Genomic DNA, 25,133 nt, shown 5'->3' with positions numbered 1-25,133 from the left:
AGAGAATGGAGTTGTTGTTTTTGTAGGAATCCAAGTGCAAGAAGGGGAGGAGAACGAGGACGCTGAGGCTTCAGTTGTAAATGTCACCTTGTAAATCCTCTGCGAACACTCTCAGGTCATGGAGGTTGAACAACAACGACAACTTTAAAATATACTGACATTGAGAAGAAACCAGTTGTAGTCTTGGGAGGCCATGTCATTGCCAGCAGATATGTGTCCAACTTTAATTGTGGCAGAAATGTAAGCTGTAGTCAAGAACTCACACAGGGCTGTGGAGTCATGCTAAAGCCTGTCTAATGTCAAAATAATAGTCCACTTTAGTTTTGTCATTGTTTTCACTTGCTTGGTGACTCTCTCTCTCTCTCTCTAGCCTGTTTTTCTTTGGCTATCTACTGACTGCCATTTTGTACCCCCTTATAATCCCATATCAGGATTGTTTGAAGGATAGGTGACTAGAAAACAGACTGCTATTCATTTGGACAATTATGTGACCTAGTCCGGTTAGATGGGGGGAGGTGACACCTTCGTTCAAGGTCTGGCATTTTGTGGGTCACGCCAGAGCAGTCCTTCCTTATCTCCATGTGACTGCTTTGCTGTAAGGTTACTCACGGTGCACCACTTAACACCCCATAACTCCCCAGAGCTATTTTAGTGGCAACTCACCGGCCAGACCTTCCTGGTGCTAAATGGCAGCCTGCCCGCCTGGCCAGGAGTTGTGAATGGTGGCTGGTAGAATTGTTTAGTGAGTTGTGGAAGAAACAAAGCATGCATGTTGATGAGGCCTAATTCTGTCAAGTCCTGTTGTTAGCATTTCTCCCGCTTACATTTTACATTGGTCATTTAGCAGACACTTATCCAGAGCGATTTACAGGAGAAATTATGGTTGAGTGCCTTGCTCAAAGGCACATTGACAGATTTTTCACTGAGTCGGCTCAGGGATTTTGTATGTTACCTGAAATTGTATTTAAAAAATGAGTGAACCTTTCAAACTTCGGTTAAAAGGATTTAGGGATTTTCGTCACTTGTATTTCAGCTTAAATGTTTTAATTCAGTATTCATTGACTAGAATGAGATGTACTCTCCCGCTAAATAAAGGTTAAATAATTCTTTATTCATTTTTTCCCCCTCAGAGGGACAGAATGCCAGGTCCGACAGCATGGCGTGGGCGGTCCATCCTGACTGTCACTAATAAGTTGTCACAGCACATGGCATCTTGGACAGGACATGTGTCACAAGTTCCCAGGCATTATTTCTGACCCAGAGGCTATGAGGAGCAGAAATGGCAGTTATTTCCCTAAGGGGGATCACATGTTGTTTGGCATCCCGAGACAAGAAGCAGGCCTTTGTCAGGGCCTTTATTGGATTCAGGCCCCCGTGCAGTCGGCCGGCTCCTCTCTCTCTCGGTCTCTTGCGCTCTCTCTCACTCTCTGTTTCTCTCTTAGTCGCTCGCTCCCTGCTCAGTGCAGGCAGGCCAGTCTCAGCCCCATGCAGCCCAGCACAGGGAGGCACATTCCGAGCCTCTTTGCCTCATCTAAGGCAGGACATTAAATCAAATCTAACTTTTAAAGAGGCCATAATCAGCTTCTGGTAGTGGCCGCTGCGCTGTGCAGGGTGCACAGTAAGCCCCCCCCCGACTGGAACAGGCACATCTTTGTTTTTCCTTCTCCGTATGGAAAAGAGAGCAAAAGAGGTTTTTGAAGCTGTGGACTGGTTACATATACAACCCTGAGACGGATATGAGGTGAACTGTCACCTCGTGGGGCCGGCCGCTTCTCTTCGTCTGCACCACCACTGTATGCCAATGCCACACACAAAAATATAGCATTTTCCACTCCGTCTGAACAGCATCCCTTCCTCAAAGCAGAGCCGGCGGTTGATAATTTTCATGGAGACTCAATGTTTGTCCTACTATAAATGTGTTTGCTTTTGCTCTGACAACAGTCTCTCTTTATTCATAGAACCCATTCCCTCTGTTAATTTTAGGGCCCTAAAAGGTTGTAGGGACAGAAATCGACAGGTGAAATTAAGGCTAATTTTCCTGCCAATCAATCTCTGGGCTTGTGTAAATGGCTTAGTAATAATAGGCTGAGGTTGCCCTGAACCAGCTGCTCTCCCTGTCAGCCCCCGACCCCAGCCCCTCCTCCCCCGTTGGACTGCCCACTGTCTCCCTAATTAACTACCCTCAATTAAACGCTAATAGGCTGATTAACAGACCCTTGTTTGTGCTGTAATGGCCCGTTGTTTCCTGACTGCTGCACGTTAATCACTGCCCATTCGGAGTGCTCTCTCTGGGCAGGGACCAGCTTGGCCAGCTTCACGCTCCACTGTCCTCCAGCTCATTCCACTGTGATTGATTTCCTTACCAAAAAAGCCCAGAGTCTGAACCACAGTTGTTTCTTTGATTTCATCTGTGTATTATGTCAAATAAAAAAGTCAGGGAGGACTGGTGATTGTAAGAAATTATCCATGAAGTAAAATCATTTATGGACCGAGGCAGCTAGTGCTGCTAACCCACAGCTGTACACTTTAGGATAAATCACACATAATGCTGACATGCATGTGGTTTGGGCTGGACAGTTTGGGTGTAGGCTTTTTTATTTGTAAAATAATCATCATTTTATGGGACTGGAGCCTTCTGAATATGGAATTTAACTGATGAAACAAGATAAGTATCTTTTCCTAATATGATACGTGGGAGTTTTTTATGACAGTCCAGCATTATGGTGATACATGGAGGTACATTCCTGGTTTACTTCCTGGATATTTCCGGGATCATCTTTTCTAGAGTTGGCTTCAGACACGGCGCGTGTGCATGTGTGCGTGTGGCTGTTCCTATTGAAATAGCCATACTGTAATTTGAACAAAGTTTGTTCAACATTTCAACGGTGACTTCATGTTCCAACATCAGTCCCTTCAGCAGGCTGTATCTATAGATGTCCAGCTCTACAGACGTCTCATTTACTATCATAAATCATATACAGTATGAGAGGGGAGTGAGTGTGTTCTCTTCAAATGGAAACTTTATAGCCAGGCTCTTGTGAGCTGTGAGGGTTGAATTGATTTTCCATTCTTCACCAGCACTTTAATCAGGTACATTATACTGTTGAACTATACTGTATATGCTGAAATTCATGGCAGGAAACTCTTCGTGCAGAGTAACATATAACAAAGACCCCATAAAAGCTCTTTGTCTTCCTCCCTGTACTGCAGTCAGACTTCTGTCTAAAGTGCTTGGTTACTCAAACTCACTTTTCCTTTTGAAAACGTTCTTATCTCTCCCTGGTTAGTGCCAATAGATGTTACTTTATTGTTTATTTTGCTTTGTAATGTCCTTTACAGATTGTATTTATGCAGAAGAACACAAAGGGTTGACATCAGTTTACTGCAGGTCATTCTCCCTCTTCTGACTGGCAGATGTTGGGTGATATCTGAGCTAATTGGAATACTGTACATCACCTTGCAGATGTCTTTTACTGAAATAAACGACTGTACCATTCACGCAGAAAACATGCTCTACCATTTACAGTACATCTCAAAGAGACGTGCACCTGCTTTTACATCCCATTAGGCTGTACCTTGTCTAGACAGTGGATGGGTCACAACGTGTCATTGGAGGCTGAAGTGGTATCCCAGGATGCTTTGGCGTAGCACAAAGGGTGGCAGGGAGGTTGGACAGGCAGACAGACAGTGATGATTCAAGGCTTCACGGTGGCAGCCTGGCCTCCATTGTAAAATGCTCTCTTCCAATCACTAATCCTGACAACATGGACTGCTTTAGAATTCTACTGCTCCCACCCTTGTCAGCGTCTCTTCATGAGGGTTTTAGATAGCCTCCCTTTCACTTGCCAACAAAGTAGAACTGGTGGCCGCTGCGCGCCTTTCTGATGCAAATGTGTCCAAATAGAAAAACATTGTTAGAAAGGCTTGGTTCATAGTCTGTGTTATGCTGGTTTTGCCTTTCTCTCGTTCTTCTGTGAGAGATGTTTCGCTTTCAAGTTGTACCTTTGTCTGATTCAAAACTTCCTCTTTCTTTAAAAAGAGACAGAGAAATTGCCAGAACTGCCCACATCGAGGAAGCAGTGGAGGAACACACACGTGGCGTGGGAGTGAGGCCAGGCTGCGGGCACCTCCCTCAAAATACCTCCTCGCTCCGCTCATGTCTCTTCTGTATGCGGATGAGGAGGCCTGAAGCAGGAATCAATGTTCTCCATTCACTGTCAATGTAGAGTAGAACTATTCTCTTTCTCTCGTGAAGGAGAGCATTACACATCCTTGATGTGTTTGTTGATGTTACTTGTCATGTATCGTTGCTTAATCAAGAAAAAGATCTGTTAGTCATTTTGAGATGTTGGAGAACATAACTGAAGCAAAGCCACTGTCAATGTAACCACACACTAGTCTGGTTACACTGGTATGTGTGTTTAAATGGTCAGTGTTGTGTTAAACCAACTGCTAACTGTCATACAGTGTTAGTGAAAAGCTTTGAGGGCGTCACAGATTAGTCTTTCTTGATGAACCATCTGCTCTTTCAAATATATGTACAGCACAAAGTATTTACTTTATGGAATATTACACTGTTATAGTTATTTACTGAATCTCTGCTTGGCACAACTACTCTCTAGAAACATTCCATTGTTAACTTGATTTAGTGTGTGCAACCATATCACTCTTAAAGAATCTAATAAGTCTGTCCCTATTTTTCTGAATCTCACCATCTCTCCCTTATGTGCACTTCATGTTTCCAAATCATAAAACTCATGTCATATACAGTGTAAACGTCTAAGATCACTATGTTTGATGTACAGTTACAAGATGACTTGGCATCATACACAGGGTTGTTCTCAACAGAACGAGTCTGTTTGTTTATTGTGAAGAACATTTTCCACGGCACACACACCTGAATACACTCATGACTCTTTTCTATGAGCACCAACATTACCATCGGTTTCTCTGAATTACCCTGTGAAACCTAACACTGTAAGATCATATTTTATAACTTAGCTAGTCATGTTGACAATCAAACACTCTTTCAAATGATTCCCACCTGACCCAGATTGCGATTTTTAATGTGCCGTTTTTGGATCGCGTGAACAACAGTGATTGTGTCATGGCAAACATGCAGGGTTGTGTTCCAAACAAAACACCTACAAGTGTGCTTTCTCTAGTTACTCAACGGCACAGCTAGGATGGCTCAAAAAGTACCTTATAGTTTAAGACTTCTTTGAGCAACAAAAGTGCATTGAAATTGCTTAGGAACTGTGCACACCTTGAAGAGGTGTGTGGCCACTTGGAAACAACAGTTAGTCGTCTCATTCAAACCCTGGTCATTTTTTATGTCTTATGTTGCACCTACTCCACATTCTTCAGGAATAGTCTTATCATGTTACTGAATGTATCCAAAGTATTTTCAGACATCGTTATGAACAAATGCGGCGAAAAGTACAGTAAATGTAAAATGCAAATAAAATCAACAGTTTAATGTTTGGATTCAGTCTTGTGTCAGGTGAACTGTTGTGTACTCACCTTTTGGTTTTATAATTTTATAATTATACATTTTATAATTTTATAATTCCATTATCTCCAAACTGTTCCCTTTCAATTGCTACCATGGTTATGCATATGCTGTTCATATTTCTTCTGTAAGAAACATTTCAATTTAGCTCTATCCATATAGGCCAATTCCCACGAGTGTAAAGGGTTGAAGAAATAGGATAAAGTATGTTCTTCTGCGGTGAGGTGAGTTGACCCAGATTACATGGGTTTTGGTGGGAGTCCGAGTGCTCTCTTGAGCCTACCTGTCTGGGTTCCCACTGAGTCTAAAAACAGTGGTATCTAATACTGTCAGGCCCCATGTCCTGCACTCGCAGCAGGAGGCTCAGAGCTGGAGTCTACCTCCAATCAGAGACGGAGACCCAGAGAGTCAGGAACAGAGATTAAACGGACCTCAGGCAGAGGGAAGGCCGTTTATCACCCCGGGGGGGAGCAGAGGATAGAGTGGGCATGTGGAGGGAGAGACAGCCGACAGAGGGACAGATTTAGGGAGTGTCCTGTTGTTGGACAAGGTAGGTTATATATTAAATAAACCTCCCCACAACTGCAGTGGGTCTCCAGTTACTGACAGCGCTGCTTGAGTTATGAGAGTTATTTGACAAAGGTAAATGTCATAGAAACTGCAAAATATGCTCTTTCTGATACTATATAGAAATATTTTACCTGATAAAGTGATGCTCCTTTCGATGCATTTGTAGAATATAACATGTGCCCACCTCTTCATGTACAATTTGATAACTGATAGACCTAATATTGTCACTCATCAGATTATTGCCAATTTAATCTTGTGTATAGGCTGTGTGAAATTAGCTTTGGAATAGTTTAGGTGTAGTTTCAATGGGTCGGCTGTGCAGGCTGACTGGCATTGTTTGTTTCCCGCTCATCAACTTGGATAGAGTCAAGGATATGTTTTGCATTATTCTAAAGACCTACTGCAACACATAGCATGTTTTCGTTCCCCTTACAATACATTTGATTAGTAATAGAGTTTCAGTAAATAAAACAGGTCTGTAACTGCTTATTTTTACAAAGTAAAATGTAAAAGAGAATGGTATCAAACGGCAAGGCACGTAGTCAAATGATTTGCTACTGAAAAATAGGCATAACACAAACTCATAATGACACAATTGTCTTTATAAATTAAAATCAACCTCTTCACCCTCCTTATCATTCAGTTAGGCGTAATTTAAATGAAATTGTGAAGTAAGGTGCACATTTATCGGCAGTTCGTCCATTTGTCATTCATTCAGTGAGGAGAAATAGACCCATTAGCGCCTGGCTGGGTACCAACGTCTTACAGAACATTGTCTTGGAGTGTTAAGTTAAGAATAGGTGTGAAAAAAACTGGTAGAAAGGCTCTAAATACTTTCCTGTTTTGTGATTTCAAAATTCTGGCAAATGAGCAGTGTAAAATACAAACATTTAGGAAAAGTCAGAGAAGAAGCATTTTATTTATTTACTGAATCAAACGTCAGGGGCCGTTGGCCTATGGTGGTTCTTGTGTTAAACAGGAAGATTAATTTAGGGCATCAGTACTGTTACTTATACTATGTACTTCTGCTTGGATTCCAGCAATTCAAGGATTGAGAGAGATGGCATCCACTGTATGTAAGAAAACAAACAAACCAAAGACATTGTAGCATGTGTATAGTGTAGGCATGTCTACTATGACTCTTTTGTTCTGAAGTCATATTTTGTCAAGTAGAGAAGTCGAAAATAATCATTCCCCACTGTTCCTTTGGCCTTAGAAGATCATGGCATGAGACAGAAAAGGCTGAGAGACGCTAAAAGAACACGACGACAGATTTTAAAGGTCTGCCTGCCCCCTCTACCTTCCTCTCCTCTCCAGCCGTGCTATATCAGGCCAGCAGCTGCTGTCTCTTTGCTAAGGCACGCTGCATGGCTAACTGGGCTGGACTAGGTTTCCATACACCGGATCTTACACAAGGCCCTTTATTTTTGGGCTTATGGCCCTTCTACGATAACAACCAGACCATGCTCAATGTTTATTAGCTGGGAAATATGAAAACATTTATTTGTGTCTGTCATGATGAGAGGCCTTGGTGTCTAAATGGTTTTGGCATAGTTAGCCACAGTGTCACAGGGGTTGTGGGTTTTGAGAAGGAAGGTGAAAGTTAAAGAATAGGCAGACCAGCGTGAACAGTACCTCTGTGGCCTGCAGCACTACGGGCAAACACAAAGTCACTTCATTTAGTCAGAGAGAAGTGGTTCCAGACTGTTAATGTCTATCACAGGAGAAACAGCCCTGTGATTATTTTGGTGTAAAGGTCCAAATAAACCCTGTGTAGGTCGTGACCCCACTGATTTGAACCAAATGTGCCATGGTTTCCTAACTTTTGTTGAAAGCATTACCTAGCCTAGTGACTAAAGTACAGCACAAAATGAATTTTTCACAGTTGCCTTCCTTTTTCACAGTTCCTCGCTATGCTCTTCCTCAGCGAATGTTGCTATAAAACATTCTTTGGGTAATAACATCTCTGCACACATAACAGGCTTTGCTTTATCCACACGATGGTTTATTGATACAACTTCTTTGTCAGGTAGTCAGCAGGCAGGTTTTAGAAAAATATACACATGCTTATGTGAGCCCAGCTTTTGAAAACAAAACACCTCTAAAATATGTTTAAAATTAATGGATTGTATTAAAATCAAATTGTATTGGTCGCTACACATATTTAGCAGATGTTATTGTGGGTGTAGTGAAATGCTTGTGATCCTTGCTCCAACAGTGCATTAAAATCGAACAATTCATCAATTACTTTATTTCATAAGGCTAATATAGTTAGTTGTTACTTCCATTTCAGCCATCACTGCACTGAAACTACTTGGAAATCGCAACAGATCGATAGAACTGGGAAAACATTTGCATTGTGGACATATCTCTTTGAAGATCGGGTCATTCGTCAAATGCTGATTTTGTTAACACTTTCAAACACATTCAGACTAAGACTAAGGGGAGTCCATGAAACGTTTCGACTATCATGCTCCTGTAATGAACACAATGGGAGTGGTATCTAATACTGTACAGGCAGGGAAAAGGCTAGTAACGTCTTCCGGGAGATCAGGCAATAGGTTGATAACAGGAAATCCGATAGGCTAAAGTACAGGCAGGGAATCGTCAAAAGGCGTCGTTAGTGAGGCAGGCCGCAACTATCATACACGTGAGGATTAAATTATGGGAAAAACAGAGCTCCGAATAGAAGTGTGTCACAAAACAAACAATACCTCACAATGATGGGGTGCAAAGAACTGAACTAAATAGTGTGTGATAATGACATACAGGTGTGTGAACAGGTGATCAGAATTCAGGTGATTGGGATCTGGAGAGTGAGCTGCGTTCAGGGGATCTACGTGTTTGAGTGTGTGAGTTGGAAGCAGACGTTACAGCTCCCTTTTCTCCCAGGGGTGTCAATCTTATTTTGCCTCGGGGGCCGCAATGAGGGCCGCACTAAAAATTTGTTATTTCCTCGCCTTAAAAAAATTCAAAAAATAGTCCTCTATCCATAATTTTTGGAAATTCCTATGGTCCCTGAAGATCTTTCATTTCTGTGATTATTAGTGAGCGATGATTTCAGAGATTATCAGTGAGCTGTGATTTCTGTGATTATTAAGAAACTGTGTAAATTAAGGTCCGTTATCATTTATAAACAGTTTCCATTTGGTTTTAGTCATGTTAAAGTATATTGAAATCGTAATATATTACTTTTTTTACTCAAACCACCCGTGGGCTGGATTGAACCCCTCGCGGACAGCGGGTCATAGGTTTGACACGTGTGATTTACATGGTTCTCAAAAGCCGGTCAATATTTATGTAAGCGTGCATATTAGGTCAAGCTGACGGCCGGGGCACTGATCAAACATCCCTTTCGTCTGTGGTTTGACCTTCATTGGACTCTGCTCCCAGAAGCCCCTAAAGAAGCTGGGGGTAATCAGATGTCAGGCTGGGTGTTCACCAGGGACTCTGACAGGCAGCACCTTACCCCACACACACTGAGCGCTCTCTCTCTCTCTCACACACACACACACACACACACACACACACACACACACACACACACACACACACACAGGACAGCGTCCCTCATATCCTCTGATTGATAGATGTGCTTCTCTGGCTGGCTGTGTGGAAGCAGCTCAGCTCTTCAGGTCTCAGGGTAAATAAAGAAGAGATGATTTGATGACATTGGACCAGAATATACTGTTAGGAGATCCACAGGAAACTACACTGGCCCTCTCACCTACCTGACAGTTCCTTCACAACACTGCCTCTGGCCAGGGGACTTAGCTAGCCCTGCGCAGTGGACTTGGGTTGCCTCTGGGTGTGGGCAGTGGGCTGGGCTGGCTACAGACGGCTCACTTAGGTTCTCTCTGTGTCCAGTCTGTGTGTGGGCTGTGGGAATATTGCCCTGATGCAGATCAACTCAAGAACACTGCTTACACTGTATTATTGATATGACGTCATGACATTGTATAACTACACAATTACTAGGCATAATGCTGCTTCATGAACAGTGCATAAACATTTCTCCTATGTTGTTTGTGTGTGTGTTATCCATACCATTACATATGTTTGTCAGTTATCAGGCCCAAACAGTGTATAAGTACTGTAGACATTGATTTGTACATTTAGGAAGTGTGGTAATGGTTCATGATGAATCATGAACAATGTGTTGTTCCATGGTATGTCATCATAAATGTGTCAAAGTTGTACCCATATTAAGGTTTGACTCTACAAGATTAAAAAGCAACGTTGCAAATTCTGAAGTCCTAAAGAACATACAATTACTATATGAGGTCGAATGCCTCTTAAACAGTCGCCACTGTTCGCATTGTGGTGACGCCTCACATTAAAACATATATATAGTAAGTGGTCGTCTAAATGGGTAATCCACAAGGCTATGTATTTATTCAGTAAACACACAGTTAGGATCTTTCACCACCCGAGAGGTGTATGGCAGACAAAAGGCCTAACTTTGCGATTTACAATTACTGGAAATGTTTTCACAGAGGTTTTTGGAAGTCATTTGTCTGGCATGGTAAGTAACCACCACTGTCCTCCAGCAATGGGAGCCTTGGTTATGTGTCTGGTGGTTCAGTGTAGCTACTCCTGAGCCAAGTGCAGTCAGAGAGCTCAGTAGGTGGACACTAGCTGTGTTTCGTGGCTCATGAATAAAATTACATGATGCAGAAACTCTAGGGGGGCAGACTCGAGACTCCGGTCTCCAAGCCGGTGAGCAGCAATAAAATGTTTCCTTTTCAAGAGGCTCTTGTGCTATCAAGCTGAAATGACAAGTAGCAGTTTTTTACTTTGAGACTGCCGCTCTTATGTTCTGTCTGAAAGATCTCCTTTTTGCTTTCTGTCTCTCATACTCTCTGCCTTTCTCTTTTTGTCTCTCGTACTCTGCCTTTCTCTTTCTGTCCCTCTCTCCCTTAATCTCTCTGTCTCACTCACTCTCTCTTCTCTACCTCTGACTAATGAGGGATGACTCTGAGGAAAAAAATTTAACTTTGTGGTCCTCCAGTGCTTCATTCCTGGTTGCTGTGTCCAAAAACAGAATTTTTTAGCTAAATATTAAGTCTGGAAGTTTAGACCACCCTATTACAAGTACCATCTGTAGATAAATTCTCTGCTACATTGTAACCCTCTCATTTAAGTCATACCTAGGGCTATTCTTGAAAATTAATAAGCCATCATACCATGGCCTCTAAAGGAATCAAAATTATGTTTCCAGTTCACTAAAAGTGCAGGAAGACTGCACTGTCTCTGTTTGGCTGTATCGTAGTCAGGACATGGAACATGACACACAGCTTGCATAAATCCATATTGTTTATGCTAACCGATTGATTCATATTGCATATTCTAATTGTCTTCGTGTTTTGTTATGGCTCTGGTCCACCAGTGGGAGTTGAGTTTAGGGCTGGGCGATTAATTTGAATTAATCAAATTAATTAGATACAGTTGAAGTTGGAACTTTACATACACCTTAGCCAAATACATTTAAACTAAATTTTTCACAATTCCTGACATTTAATCCTAGTAACAATTCCCTGTCTTAGGTCAATTAGGATCACCACTTTATTTTAAGAATGTGATATGTCAGAATAATAGTAGAGAGAATGATTTCTTTCAGCTTTTATTTCTTTCATCACATTCCCAGTGGGTCAGAAGTTTACATGCACTCAGTTAGTATTTGGTAGCATTGCCTTTAAATTGTTTAACTTGGGTCAAACGTTTTGGGTAACCTTCCACAAGTTTCCAACAATAAGTTGCGTGAATTTTGGCACTTTCCTCCTGACAGAGCTGGTGTAACTGAGTCAGGTTTGTAGGCCTCCTTGCTTGCACATGCCTTTTCAGTTTTGCCCACAAATTTTCTATGGGATTGAGGTCAGGGCTTTGTGATGGCCACTCCAATACCTTGACTTTGTTGTCCTTAAGCCATTTTGCCACAACTTTGGAAGTATGCTTGGGGTCATTGTCCATTTGGAAGACCCATTTGCGACCAAGTTTTAACTTCCTGACTGATGTCTTGAGATGTGGCTTCAATATATCCACATACTTTTCCTCCCTCATGATGCCATCTATTTTGTGAAGTGCACCAGTCCCTCCTGCAGCAAAGCACCCCCACAACATGATGCTGCCACCCCCGTGCTTCATGGTTGGGATGGTGTTCTTTGGCTTGCAAGCCTCCCCCTTTTTCCTTCAAACATAACTATGGTCATTATGACCAAACACTTCTATTTTTGTTTCATCATACCAGAGGACATTTCACCAGATAGTATGATATTTGTCCCCATGTGCAGTTGTAAACCGTAGTCTGGCTTTTTTTGGCGGTTTTGAAGCAGTGGCTTCTTCCTTGCTGAGCGACCTTTCAGGTTATGTTGATATAGGACTTGTTTTACTGTGGATATAGATAGTTTTGTACCTGTTTCCTCCAGCATCTTCACAAGATGTTGTTCTGGGATTGATTTGCACTTTTTGCACCAAAGTACGTTCGTCTCTAGGAGACAGAACGCTTCTCCTTCCTGAGCGGTATGACAGCTGCGTGGTCCCATGGTGTTTATACTTGCGTACTATTGTTTGTACAGATGAACTTGGTACCTTCAGGCATTTGGAAATTGCTCCCAAGGATGAACCAGACTTGTGGAGGTCTACAATTTTTTTGGGCTGAGTTCTTGGCTGATTTCTTTAGATTTTTCCCATAAATTGTGATACAGTGAATGTTAAGTGAAATAATCTGTCTGTAAACAATTGTTGGAAGAATTACTTGTGTCATGCACAAAGTAGATGTCCTAACCGACTTGCCAAAACTATAGTATTTTAACAAGAAATGTGTGGAGTGGTTGAAAAACGAGGTTTAACCTCTCTTGGGCAGGTGGGACGCTAGCGTCAAATCAGAGCGCCAAATTCAAAACCACAAAATGTCATAATTCAAAGTTCTCAAACAAAGGACTAAACCAGCTAAAATTATGCACTAACCTTTGACGATCTTCATCAGATGACACTCCTAGGACATCATGTTACACAATACATGCATTTTTTGTTCGATAAAGTTCATATTTATATCCATAAACCCCATTTTACATTGGCGCGTGATGTTCAGAAAATATTTTGCCTCCAATACTTCCGGTGAATCAGCACAACAATTTACAAAAATACTCACCATAAACGTTGATAAAATATTCAACTGTTATTCAAAGAATTATAGATGAACATCTCCTTTATACAAACGCTGTGACAGATTTCAAAAAAGCTTCACGAGGAAAGCACACTTTGCAATAATCTGAGTACTGCACTCAGAAAAATACACTAGGCAATACAGATACCCGCCATTTTGGAGTCATCTAAAATCATAAATAGCATTAGAAATATTCACTTACCTTTGATGATCTTCATCAGAAGGCACTTCTAGGAATCCCAGGTCCACAAATGTTGCTTTGTCTCAGGTTTTTGCCTGCCATATGAGTTCTGTTATACTCATAGACATCATTCAAACAGTTTTAGAAACGTCAGAGTGTTTTCTATCCAAATCTACTATTAATGTGCATATTCTAGTTCCTGGGCCCGAGTAGTAGGCCGTTTAATTTGGGTACGTTTTTCATCCGGCCGTGAAAATACTGCCCACTACCCTAGAGAGGTTAATGACTCCCACCTAAGTGCATGTAAACTTCCGACTTCAACTGTATATGTTTTTGCGCGATATTCCAAATGCCTCTATCGCAAGAATCAGGGTATTTTTATTTTCCGTTTTTTGAGCGTTTATGTCCCCTTGTTCTCATGTAGAATTTTTGGTCTCATCTCCATCGCTCCTCTGTGCTGTGTGCACCTTCCCATTTACACCAGAGATCTGTATATAATGACGAGATGCATGTCTCCGCCCTAACAATGGGAGTCGTCCCAAAGGCTGGAAGTCAGGCGACAAGTTTAGGTCCAAAATAAGCCCATAGAAATGCATTGGCCTTATTTTGGACAGATTTTAGCGAGAGTGAAACCTCTCACTTCAAATCAAATCAAATTTTATTTGTCACATAGACATGTTTAGCAGATGTTATTGTGGGTGTAGCGAAATGCCTCTTCCTCTATGGTTTACACACACACCAAACCCCTCCCCCTGCCTCTCATGCCAGCTAAGTTGAGAGATCACATCTTCCTCAGAGACAACCGGTTTCAACCTGCATTTGAGGTTTGGTCCAACAGAATGGGTCATATGGACACTAAAACACATTGAGACAGGTTTTTACTGTAATAAAGGAGATCTTCACTTTTCTAATTATTGTAACCCTTTGGGCTTCGTGGGTGTGGAGTCGGGCACAGGAAGCAGGAAAATGTTTGGTACAATATGTAATTTAACCTCTCTGGACTAGGTGGGCCGCTTGTGTCCCACCTACTCAACAACATGTGTAATCCCGTGGCGCGATATTCAAATACCTCAAAAATACAAAAACTTCAATTTTTCAAACATATGACTATTTTACACCATTTTAAAGACAAGACTCTCGTTAATCTAACCATACTGTCCGATTTCAAAAAGGCTTTACAACGAAAGCAAAACATTAGATTATGTCAGCAGAGTACCCAGCCAGAAATAATCAGACACCCATTTTTCAAGCTAGCATATAATGTCACATAAACCCAAACCACAGCTAAATGCAGCACTAACCTTTGATGATCTTCATCAGATGACAACCCTAGGACATTGTTATACAATACATGCATGTTTTGTTCAATCAAGTTCATATTTATATCAAAAACCAGCTTTTTACATTAGCATGTGACTAGCATGTGACTAGCATTCCCACCGAACACTGCCGGTGAATTTACTAAATTACTCACGATAAACGTTCACAAAAAGCATAACAATTATTTTAAGAATTATAGATACAGAACTCCTCTATGCACTCGATATGTCCGATTTTAAAATAGCTTTTCGGTGAAAGCACATTTTGCAATATTCTCAGTAGATAGCCCGGCATCACAGGGCTAGCTATTTAGACACCCAGCAAGTTTAGCACTCATCAAAGTCAGATTTACTATAAGAAAAATGTTATTACCTTTGTTGTCTTCGTCAGAATGCACTCCCAGGACTTCTACTTCAATAACAAATGTTGGTTTGGTCCAAAATAATCCATCGTTATATCCAAACAGCGGCGTTTTGTTCGTGCGTTCTAGACACTATCCTAAAGGGTAAATAAGGGTGGCGAGCATGGCGCAATTCGTGACAAAAAAATTGTAAATATTCCATTACCGTAATTTGAAGCATGTCAACCGCTGTTTAAAATCAATTTTTATGCCATTTTTCTCATAAAAAAGCGATAATATTCCGACCGGGAATCTGCTTTTAGGTAAACAGACAAAGGAAAAGAAAGCATTCGGTCGAAGCGGGCACGCGCCTAAGCCCATAGTACTCTGAGTGGCCACTTGCACTTCCTGTAAGGAATCTTCTCAGGTTTTTGCCTGCCATGTGAGTTCTGTTATACTCACAGACACCATTCAAACAGTTTTAGAAACTTTAGGGTGTTTTCTATCCAAAGCCAATAATTATATGCATATTCTAGTTACTGGGCAGGAGTAGTAACCAGATTAAATCGGGTACGTTTTTTATCCGGCCGTGTCAATACTGCCCCCTAGCCCTAACAGGTTAACCTCTATGGGCTAGGTGGGACGCAAGCGTCCCACCCGTGGTGCACTCCATCAACAGCAGGTGCATATCAAGAGCGGCAAATTTGAATCCAAATAAATGTCAAAATTCTAATTTTTCAAACATACAACTATTTTACACCCTTTGAAAGATAAACATCTCCTTAATCTAACCACGTTTTACGATTTCAAAAAGGTTTTACGGCGAAAGCATAAATTTAGAGTATGTTAGGACAGTACATTTACAAGAGTTGTGTGTAATGTTTTGTCAATTCAAAGACAGGGTCACCAAAACCATAAAACCAGCTAAAATGATGCACTAACCTTTTACAATCTCCATCAGATGACACTCCTAGGACATTATGTTAGACAATGCATGCATTTTTAGTTCTATCAAGTTCATATTTATATCCAAAAACAGCGTTTTACTATGGCATTGATGTTGAGGAAATCGTTTCCCTCCAATAACCGGCAGTCAAGTCAGCACCACAAATTAAATAATTAAAATTAGAAAACATTGGTAAAATATTATATTGTCATTTAAAGAATTATAGATTTACATCTCTTGAACGCAATCAACTTGCCAGATTTAAAAATAACCTTACTGGGAAATCACACTTTGCAATAATCTGAGCACTGCGCCCAGAAAAATACGCATTGCGATACAGACTAGCCGTCATGTTGGGGAGATCTAAAATCGAAAATACTATGTAAATAATCCATTACCTTTGATTCTCTTCATCAGATGTCACTTCCAGGTATCACAGGTCCATAACGAATGTAGTTTTGTTCAAAAAAGCTCATCATTTATGTCCAAAAATCTCCGTCTTGTTAGCACATGATCTAAGCCCGCCGGACTTCACTTCATGAACGAGGGGAAAAAATATATTTACGTTCGTTCAAACATGTCAAACGTTGTATAGCATAAATCATTAGGGCCTTTTTTAACCAGAACATGAATAATATTCAAGGTGGACGAATGCATTCTCTTTTATAACGTATTGGAACGAGGGTACCCAACATGAACTCGCGCGCCAGGTGTCTAATGGGCCATCATCGTTCCATGGCTCTTGTTCGGTCAGATCTCCCTCCAGAAGACTCAAAACACTTTGTAAAGGCTGGTGACATCTAGTGGAAGCAATAGGAAGTGCCAAAATATTTCTCAGCCCCTGTGTTTTTCAATGGCATAGGTTTAAAGGTAATACAACACATCAGGTATCCACTTCCTGTCAGAAAATGTCTCAGGGTTTTGCCTGCCAAATGAGTTCTGTTATACTCACAGACACCATTCAAACAGTTTTAGAAACTTTAGGGTGTTTTCTATCCATATATAATAAGTATATGCATATTCTAGTTACTGGGTAGGATTAGTAACCAGATTAAATCGGGTAAATTTTTTTATCCAGCCGTGCAAATACTGCCCCCTAGCCCTAACAGGTTAATAAGTACTGAAAACCGAGGAAATATGTCCAAACACAACAGGGCGAAACAATAACCCCGAAGTCCAAAATACATGTACCACAAAACATACAAAGTGACGACACGTAACAAGCCCGCACACAGAACAGGTGGAGAGGCGGGCTTAAATAATAAAACTAATTACTAATGGAAAACAGGTGTAACTCATAAAGACATAACTAACAGAAAAACGAAAAAGGGATCGATGGCAGCTAGTAGGCCGGTGACGACGACCGCCGAGCGCCACCCGAACAGGGAGAGGAACCGCCCTCGGCAGTAGTCGTGACAGTACCCCCCCCCCTTCCCCGACGCGCGGCTCCCGCAGCGCACCGACACCGGCCTCGAGGTCGACCCGGAGGACGAGGCGCAGGGCGATCCGAATGGAGGCGATGGAAATCAACTAACAATGATGGATCCAGTATGTCCCCCACCGGGACCCAGCACCTCTCCTCCGGACCGTACCCCTCCCAGTCCACGAGGTACTGCAGGCCCCCCACCCGGCGTCTTGAGTCCAGAATGGAGCGTACTGTATACGCCGGGCCCCCCTCGATGTCCAGAGGGGGCGCAGGGACCTCGGCACCTCACCGTCTTGAAGGGGACCAGCTACCACCGGCCTGAGGAGAGACACATGAAACGAGGGGTTAATACGATAATAAGAAGGGAGTTTTAATCTATAACACACCTCGTTTATTCTCCTCAGGACTTTGAAGGGCCCTACACGCTGCGGACCCAGCTTCCGGCAGGTCAAGCGGAGGGGCAGGTTTCGGGTCGAGAGCCAGACCCTGTCTTCCGGTGCGAATATGGGAGCCTCACTGCGGTGGCGGTCAGCGCTCCTCTTTTGCCTTTCTCCTGCTTGTTTAAGGGATTCCTCCACAGCTCTCCAGGTGTCCTTGGAGCGCTGTACCGAATCCTCCACCACAGGAGCCTCGGTCTGAGTCTGATGCCATGGTGCCAGGACCGGCTGGTAGCCTAACACACACTGGAAAGGCGACATGTTAGTGGATGAGTGGCGGAGTGAATTTTGCGCCACCTCAGCCCAGGGTAAATACCTCGACCACTCACCTGGCCGGTCCTGGCAGTACGACCGCAGAAACCTACCCACCTCCTGGTTCACTCTCTCCACCTGCCCATTGCTCTCGGGGTGATAACCGGAGGTCAAGCTAACCGAGACCCCCAGATGCTCCATAAACGCCCTCCATACATGGGACGTGAACTGGGGACCCCGATCAGAGACGATGTCCTCCGGCACCCCGTAATCCCGGAAGACATGGGTGAATAGAGCCTCCGCAGTCTGTAGGGCCGTAGGGAGACCGGGCAACGGGAGGAGACGGCAGGACTTAGAAAACCGATCCACAACTACCAGAACCGTGGTATTCCCCTGAGATGGGGGAAGATCGGTAAGAAAGTCCACCGACAGGTGAGACCACGGCCGTTGTGGAACGGGGAGAGGTTGTAACTTCCCTCTAGGAAGGTGCCTAGGAGCCTTGCTCTGGGCGCATACCGAACAGGAAGAGACATAAAACCTCACGTCCTTAGCCAAGGTGGGCCACCAGTACTTCCCCCTAAGGCCTTGCACTGTCCTCGCCACCCCAGGATGACCCGACGAAGGTAGCGTATGAGCCCATCGAATCAATCGATCACGAACACCAAGCGGAACGTATTTACGACCGGTAGGACAATTTGAAGGCGCAGGCTCCATTTGCAACGCCCGCTCAATGTCCGCGTGGTCCCTAATGGTCGGCTATCTAAGGAGTGCACAGGGAAAGGGGAATCTAACGGTACCAGCGGAATTCCCAACTTAAGGGCTAGTCCGCTATCCATAAAGTTCCCAGCTGCGCCTGAATCGACTAGCGCCTTATGCTGGGAAAAGGGAGCAAAATCAAGGAAAAAAATGAAGACAAACACGTGACCAACAGAGGATTCTGGGTGAGTGTGGTGCTGACTCACCTGGGATGAACGAGGAGTGTTCTGCCTGCCCTCTCGACTCCCAGGGGGACCCCCCCCCCCAGCACCAGTCAGCCGTGTGTCCTCGTCGACCACAATTGGTGCAGGAGGGGCACCCTCCTCCGGTTCCCCTTGACGCAGTTCCCCCGAGCTCCATAGGAATGGGTGCAGGCAGGCTAGGAGCTGGAACTGACAGGACCCTCTCTGAAAGCCCGCGGGCAGCCAGCAGATTGTCCAGTCGTATAGACATGTCGATCAGTTCATCTAGGGAGTATCTATGAACATTGATTCTGGAAAATTGTGGTACCACCTGCCACTAGCAGCATATTAGCCAAAGACTGTTATGCTAGCTGTCTAGTCAGTGTCTAATAAATGTGCAACAAGAATAAAACACAATTATATAAGGAATTGGCAACTTGTTGTCATTTTGAGAAACAAGGTAGGCCACTTGATTTCAACATCTGAACCAAGTGGACAGGCTAACATGCTTTTCAAACAGTTGGAGACAGACAGAAGGGTGTGTTCATAACAATTCAACTGTTCATCCTTGTTAGCTAGCAAATAGATCCAAGTTGACTAAACTTGAAATATAAAGATTAGCTGGCTAATCACTAGCACTTGGGCTTGAGAGATTGTTGATGAGACCTGTGTTAATTTTAGCCTAATGCCTGCTGCAAGAAGGTAGTCATTAGTGAATGTGCATTATGCATGGTTCCAGTTAAATTTGAAACAATAAAAGGGAATATTCATAGACAGACTTGAAAGCCAGATTAGCAATTATTGCAAAAAATTATAATTACATTATTATGGTTGTGGAAGGCTTATATATATTTAGCTGAAGTATAACTTCACAAGCCCTGAATTCATTAGATTATTGCTGACTGTTTGAAATGCAGTGTATTTAACCTTTAATTGTATAACAACACTTATTTAGAAGAAACATATAAAAAAATGATATATATATTGTGCATCGCCCATACATTTAAAAAAAATAGGCCATATCGCCCAGCCCTAGTTGAGGTAGTGTTCAGGAATTCAGTACAGGCCCATTGTTTTATGTATCGTTGGGAAAGTTGTGATGGTTGGAGCGGGGATAGCCAACTGGCCTCTGGGTCCATATGGAGGGAACAGACCCTGATGCAGTCAGTTCTGTCAGTTTGGACAGGGACCATTCTCAGATTATCTTCACTCTACCAGTTTTTCTCTGTTCCCCTTGTTGTTGCAGTCTCTCTGAAAACCAGGTTGCATTGCCTTTCACAGATGACTAACAACCCCACCCCCCAAGAAACGTTCTCCTCCGTCGCCCCTCCCTCCCTCTCTTCTCCCATCCACACCACTCTACATATAACAAGAGCAGGAATCACTCAACTGGAACTGAGGAGAAACGCTTGCCTGCAAACACATGATTCACTTAGTCAATTAGCCCTTTCATTCAACGCTTCTTTTTATATCTCCTGAAAGATGCCTTGGCTTTTGTGTGCTATTCATTCCAGAGACAGTAATCGGTTAACAAGCAGGTCTTGAAGCCGCTGCCCTTCCAAGCCCTAGAGGCGAGAGACCGAGACGGAGAGAGAAAGAAAGGGGGAGAGAGAGTGGAGTAGTTAGCACAGAGTTAGTCTTAAACTCTGGAGTTCTTAAATGACGCTAGAAGCTGTGATTCACCAGCAGCTATATCACAACTACAGAAAACCCCCTCAGGGACTTCATAAATAATACACATTTAAAGTACTGTGCACTAAACACACACACACACACACACTGAAACCCACTCATTGTATTTACAGTTTCTCCGAGGCATTGTATTTAATGATACAGTGTGCTACGCGGATTTGATGGTGAAGAAGAAGAAGAAATCTACTCTGAGCTCTAAATATGTAATGTGTGGTTGCTAAGTACATCAAACTTAATCATTAATTCATCTGGATATTACCTTAGGCAGTTCTGTATGATAATCATGTGTAGCGAGGCGCAGAGAGACATAATTTCAACCTATGGCTATATGAAAATTATAAGGAAATGTCTACTGTATCAGCTAGTCCAACAGAATTTGTCAGCTGTGAGGAAATGTGGTGCACAGTGCTTGCTGGGATGAATTAAGACTGCTGAAGAGTGAAGAGCTGCTGGCTGGAAGACAAATGATCTATCTAAATCCTGTGTCAAATGCCCTCTATCCATAATGCCACTGACATACTTGGTACATCTAGTCACAGAATGTCCACTGAACTGAATTTGGTTTTAATTTCAACAGTTGGATTAAGATGGCCTTAGACACACATTGGCCTACATCTATTTGGAATAAAAGCAGACACTTTTGTAAGCTTGATTGTGTCAAAACATCCCAAAAAGCCCAATAGCATAGACGGATGAAAAAACATGTGTATTTTCAAAGTTGTGGCACTTTTGTTAATGTACTGCTGCTCTTGAATACCAATGGGATAACCTTGGGACCTTAGGTGTTCGTTGGGCTGTAGTCATCAACATAGTCATCTGTTTGAGATGCAGCGTTTTTTCAAGTGAGCGAGTTTGCTGCATGGCAGGTGCCACCCTGAATGTGCACGTCTCACAGAGACGGGCTGATTAGCAAGTGTGAGATCACCAGCCTGTCAAGTCTATACAAAGGTTGTGTAGCCCTCCTGAAAAGAGCATTGTGCTAGAACATAGAAAATAAATAAATAAAGCACAAAGAAAAGTTCAAAGTTCAACGCTCTACAATGTATACATTATGGACACGGCAGAATAGTTTAAGATACAACATTTCCCCTCACTTATACTGCAGAATCCCAATTTAATTGACTCTTACAAACAAATAGATATATCTACTATGCTGATTGGAGGTATATCCTACATTTGGTGGAGAGGGAATTTTCAGGAGAGAGTCAAATTTGGAATGGGCATAGGGGTATGTGCTGGTTGTTTCCATATGTACAGAAGAGGAGGGGGACACAATATATTTGACCATAAGTTTAGTAACGTTATTTTTTTCTACTCGCCTACCTGCTGTCTGCTGGCCTGGGTCAGGTTTGTTGTCCTAGTACCCCTGGATGGGAACCACTGTTCTAGAAGGACGATCCCCCTGTCTGGTTCTGCTTATCTAAGCTAACCAGTCTGGTCCAGTTTTGACCCACTGCTCACTTTAAGCTGAGCTTTAGGCATAGTTTCCCCATTGAGCTGAATGTGTGGTCCATTGTGAGTATGGTGACAGGCGAACAGCATACGGACCACCAAGGTGAATAGAGAAAAAGTAGTGTGCACAGCTACAAGCAACAGGGAAAGGCAGGCAGAAAGCTAGGTCACTCAGGGACTGAAACAAAACATCACACTATGCTAGAACCTCTCTATTCTCCATTAAAGTTAAGAGGCCTCACACCTAATAATCCTAGAGGGCACTTCATGATAACAAAAAATGTTTGTCCAGGTATTTATTTTAGTGTAACAGTAACTATGCCTTACAAGTCTTTAACCACCACTGGTAGAACTAGAGGAGACACCTCCATGTTGGAATGCTAGTGTATCTCTCTGTGTCATATTTGGGATGATACTCTGCACGACACTACACATCTTACAGTTGGTAGTATGTTAGTGTAATGAGCTAGCCTCGTTCATCATGCTGAATGACAGACAGAGCTGTAGAAGCCACTGAGCAGTGAGCAGCCTTCTTTATAAGTTCTCAGTGAGCTGAGTATACTATAGTATAGTTAAACAAAAAGGCCCGAGGGGGTGTGGTATATGGCTGTTCTTATGTACAAGCAACGTAGAGTGCCTGGATACAGCTCTTAGCCGTGGTATATTGGCAATATGCCACAAACACCCAAGGTGCCTTTATTGCTATTATAATCTGGTTACTAATGTAATTAGAGCAGTAAAAATAATATTTTTGTCATACCCGTGGGATACGGTTTGATATACCACGGCTTTCAGCCAGTTAGCATTCAGGGCTCAAACCACCCAGTTTATAATATGGTATATATACTGTAGTATTCACTGTGGTGTTTTTGCAGACTAAAGTCCATAACCTGTAGGTAGGTAGGACAGGGCTCTGAATGGATAGTTCTGAGCTTTTGATATTTTCTAAAACCTGTTTCTCACTTATGAATAGCACAAATTAGGATGTGCGGGTATATGCAATTTAATGCAATTTAATGCAAATTAAATATTGTAATGTTTACTATATTTAAAGTGTAGTGTTTTTGCGGTACTGCTGAGCGATTAACCAACATTTCTGAGTGTTTTTGGTTATTAAACAACTAATTGACTGACGTCGTTTCAATTACTTGAATTCCATTTAGTTGGGTTTTTTGTGAGCCTGCGCCATTTCTCTAGAGAGAAATCAAGTAAGGAACTGTGGGACACTGGGCTGAAGGGAGTTGTAGTTTTCATTAAGCAAATATTGAATCTAGTTCAGCGCAGAAACGCAGTAATTAACTACAATGACCATAATCCATTGTGCCTGTTTTTTTTCCTTCTCAGACATACAGATCTCTGGAAGATACACTTTTAAGCTTGCTACTTTAGGTTAGACACACACACACACACACACACCCCAAAGACCACATGAGAGAGGAATGTCCACAACACAACGACATTAGGGACAGAGACAGTTCATGAATGTATGCCTTATCTACTAATAAAATGATTGTCAGACAGCTCTGCAGCATACTTAGGCAGGCTAGCTAAATAGGATGACTAAAGACAGTACAGTATGAGGAGCACATAGATAACGTTAGATGGTCTGGCTGGCTGGCTGACTGCTAGTGCCTGAGCAGAGATGAGATGATTACTTTAAAGAATGGAAAATGCTAAATTAATCAAATAACAACTAAGCAACTGAAATATTTTATTATATCATCATTTCCTATTTTTCTATTGATGTCTACCCAATGTGGAACTGACAGAGACAATGGAGCATTTTCAAGGATTTGGCAATTGGGATGTTCATCATTTTTGGCTTGTGAATTTCCAGCAAAAAAGCTTTAAAATCATTGTAATGTCATTATTTCACAAGGCATTTAATGTTTAAAAAAATGGAAAACGTGATGATTTTTTGGTAATTGAACCGCAACGGAACCAACCTCAAAAAGCACTAATCGCTCATCACTATTTTGCGAACATTACTAAAGTATTTACTGCAGGTTTTTTTGCGGATAAATCTGTATTTACTATAGTATCCTACAGTATACTACAGAATTCTATAGTAAGTACTGTAGTATTCTATAGTAAACTGTAGTATTTTTTCATGTGGGCTAGCTGCCTCTGAGCAGAGCTCAAAGAGCCCACGCTATACTCCTCAGCCAGAGCAGCTGTGGGTCTCACGTGACTCACTCATTACTAATGTGTTACACGGCTCTGCCAATGGAGATCTGACTTACCGCTGGATCTCAATCAGTGTTTGATCTTTTTCACTCTTTGAATAATGAGCTTGAAAAGAATAGATACTGAATATGGGGGAAAGTCTACATGAAATTGAGTTATTTCAACATTGTCTTTTTCCATATAATTAACCATGTCTGTAATGCTATCCATATTTCAGGGAGTGTTTTGATGTTGATGCTCTGTTCACCAGCAACTGGGTTTGGATGTCACGTCCTGACCAGTAAAAGGGGTTGTTTGTTATTATAGTTTGGTCAGGGCGTGGCAGGGGGTGTTTGTTTAGTGTGTTTTGGGGTTTTTGGTTGATGTTCTATGTTTTCTATTTCTATGTGGGTTTTCTAGTTTTTCTATGTCTATGTTAGTTTTGTCATTGACCTCCAATCAGAGGCAGCTGTTTGTTGTTATCTCTGATTGGAGGCCATATTTAGTTGTGTGTGTTTTCACTTGTGTTTGTGGGTGGTTGATTCCTGTTTAGTCTATGCACCTTACGGGACTGTTTCGTCGTTTATTTTGTGTAAGTGTTTTTGGTTTTCCTTCAATAAAAGAAGATGTTCACTATACCCGCTGCAGTTTGGTCCACTACCTATAACGATGCTTGTGACATTGGAATTACGAGCCTGGAAAAATAAGAACTTGGGTTTTAGTAAAAAAGCATTGT

At 42.3% G+C, this 25,133-nt stretch overlaps 1 protein-coding gene across 2 annotated transcripts in view; it reads left to right on the top strand.

Annotated features, from left to right (window-relative positions):
- Nucleotides 1-25,133, top strand: part of LOC106565923 (E3 ubiquitin-protein ligase PDZRN3-B) — a 147,899-nt gene that overhangs the window by 17,378 nt on the left and 105,388 nt on the right. The gene's annotated exons all lie outside the window — the stretch shown is intronic.

Source organism: Salmo salar, chromosome ssa12 (assembly GCF_905237065.1).
Source record: "Salmo salar chromosome ssa12, Ssal_v3.1, whole genome shotgun sequence".
NCBI lineage: Eukaryota > Metazoa > Chordata > Actinopteri > Salmoniformes > Salmonidae > Salmo > Salmo salar.
This window is presented reverse-complemented; position numbering and strand designations above follow the sequence as displayed.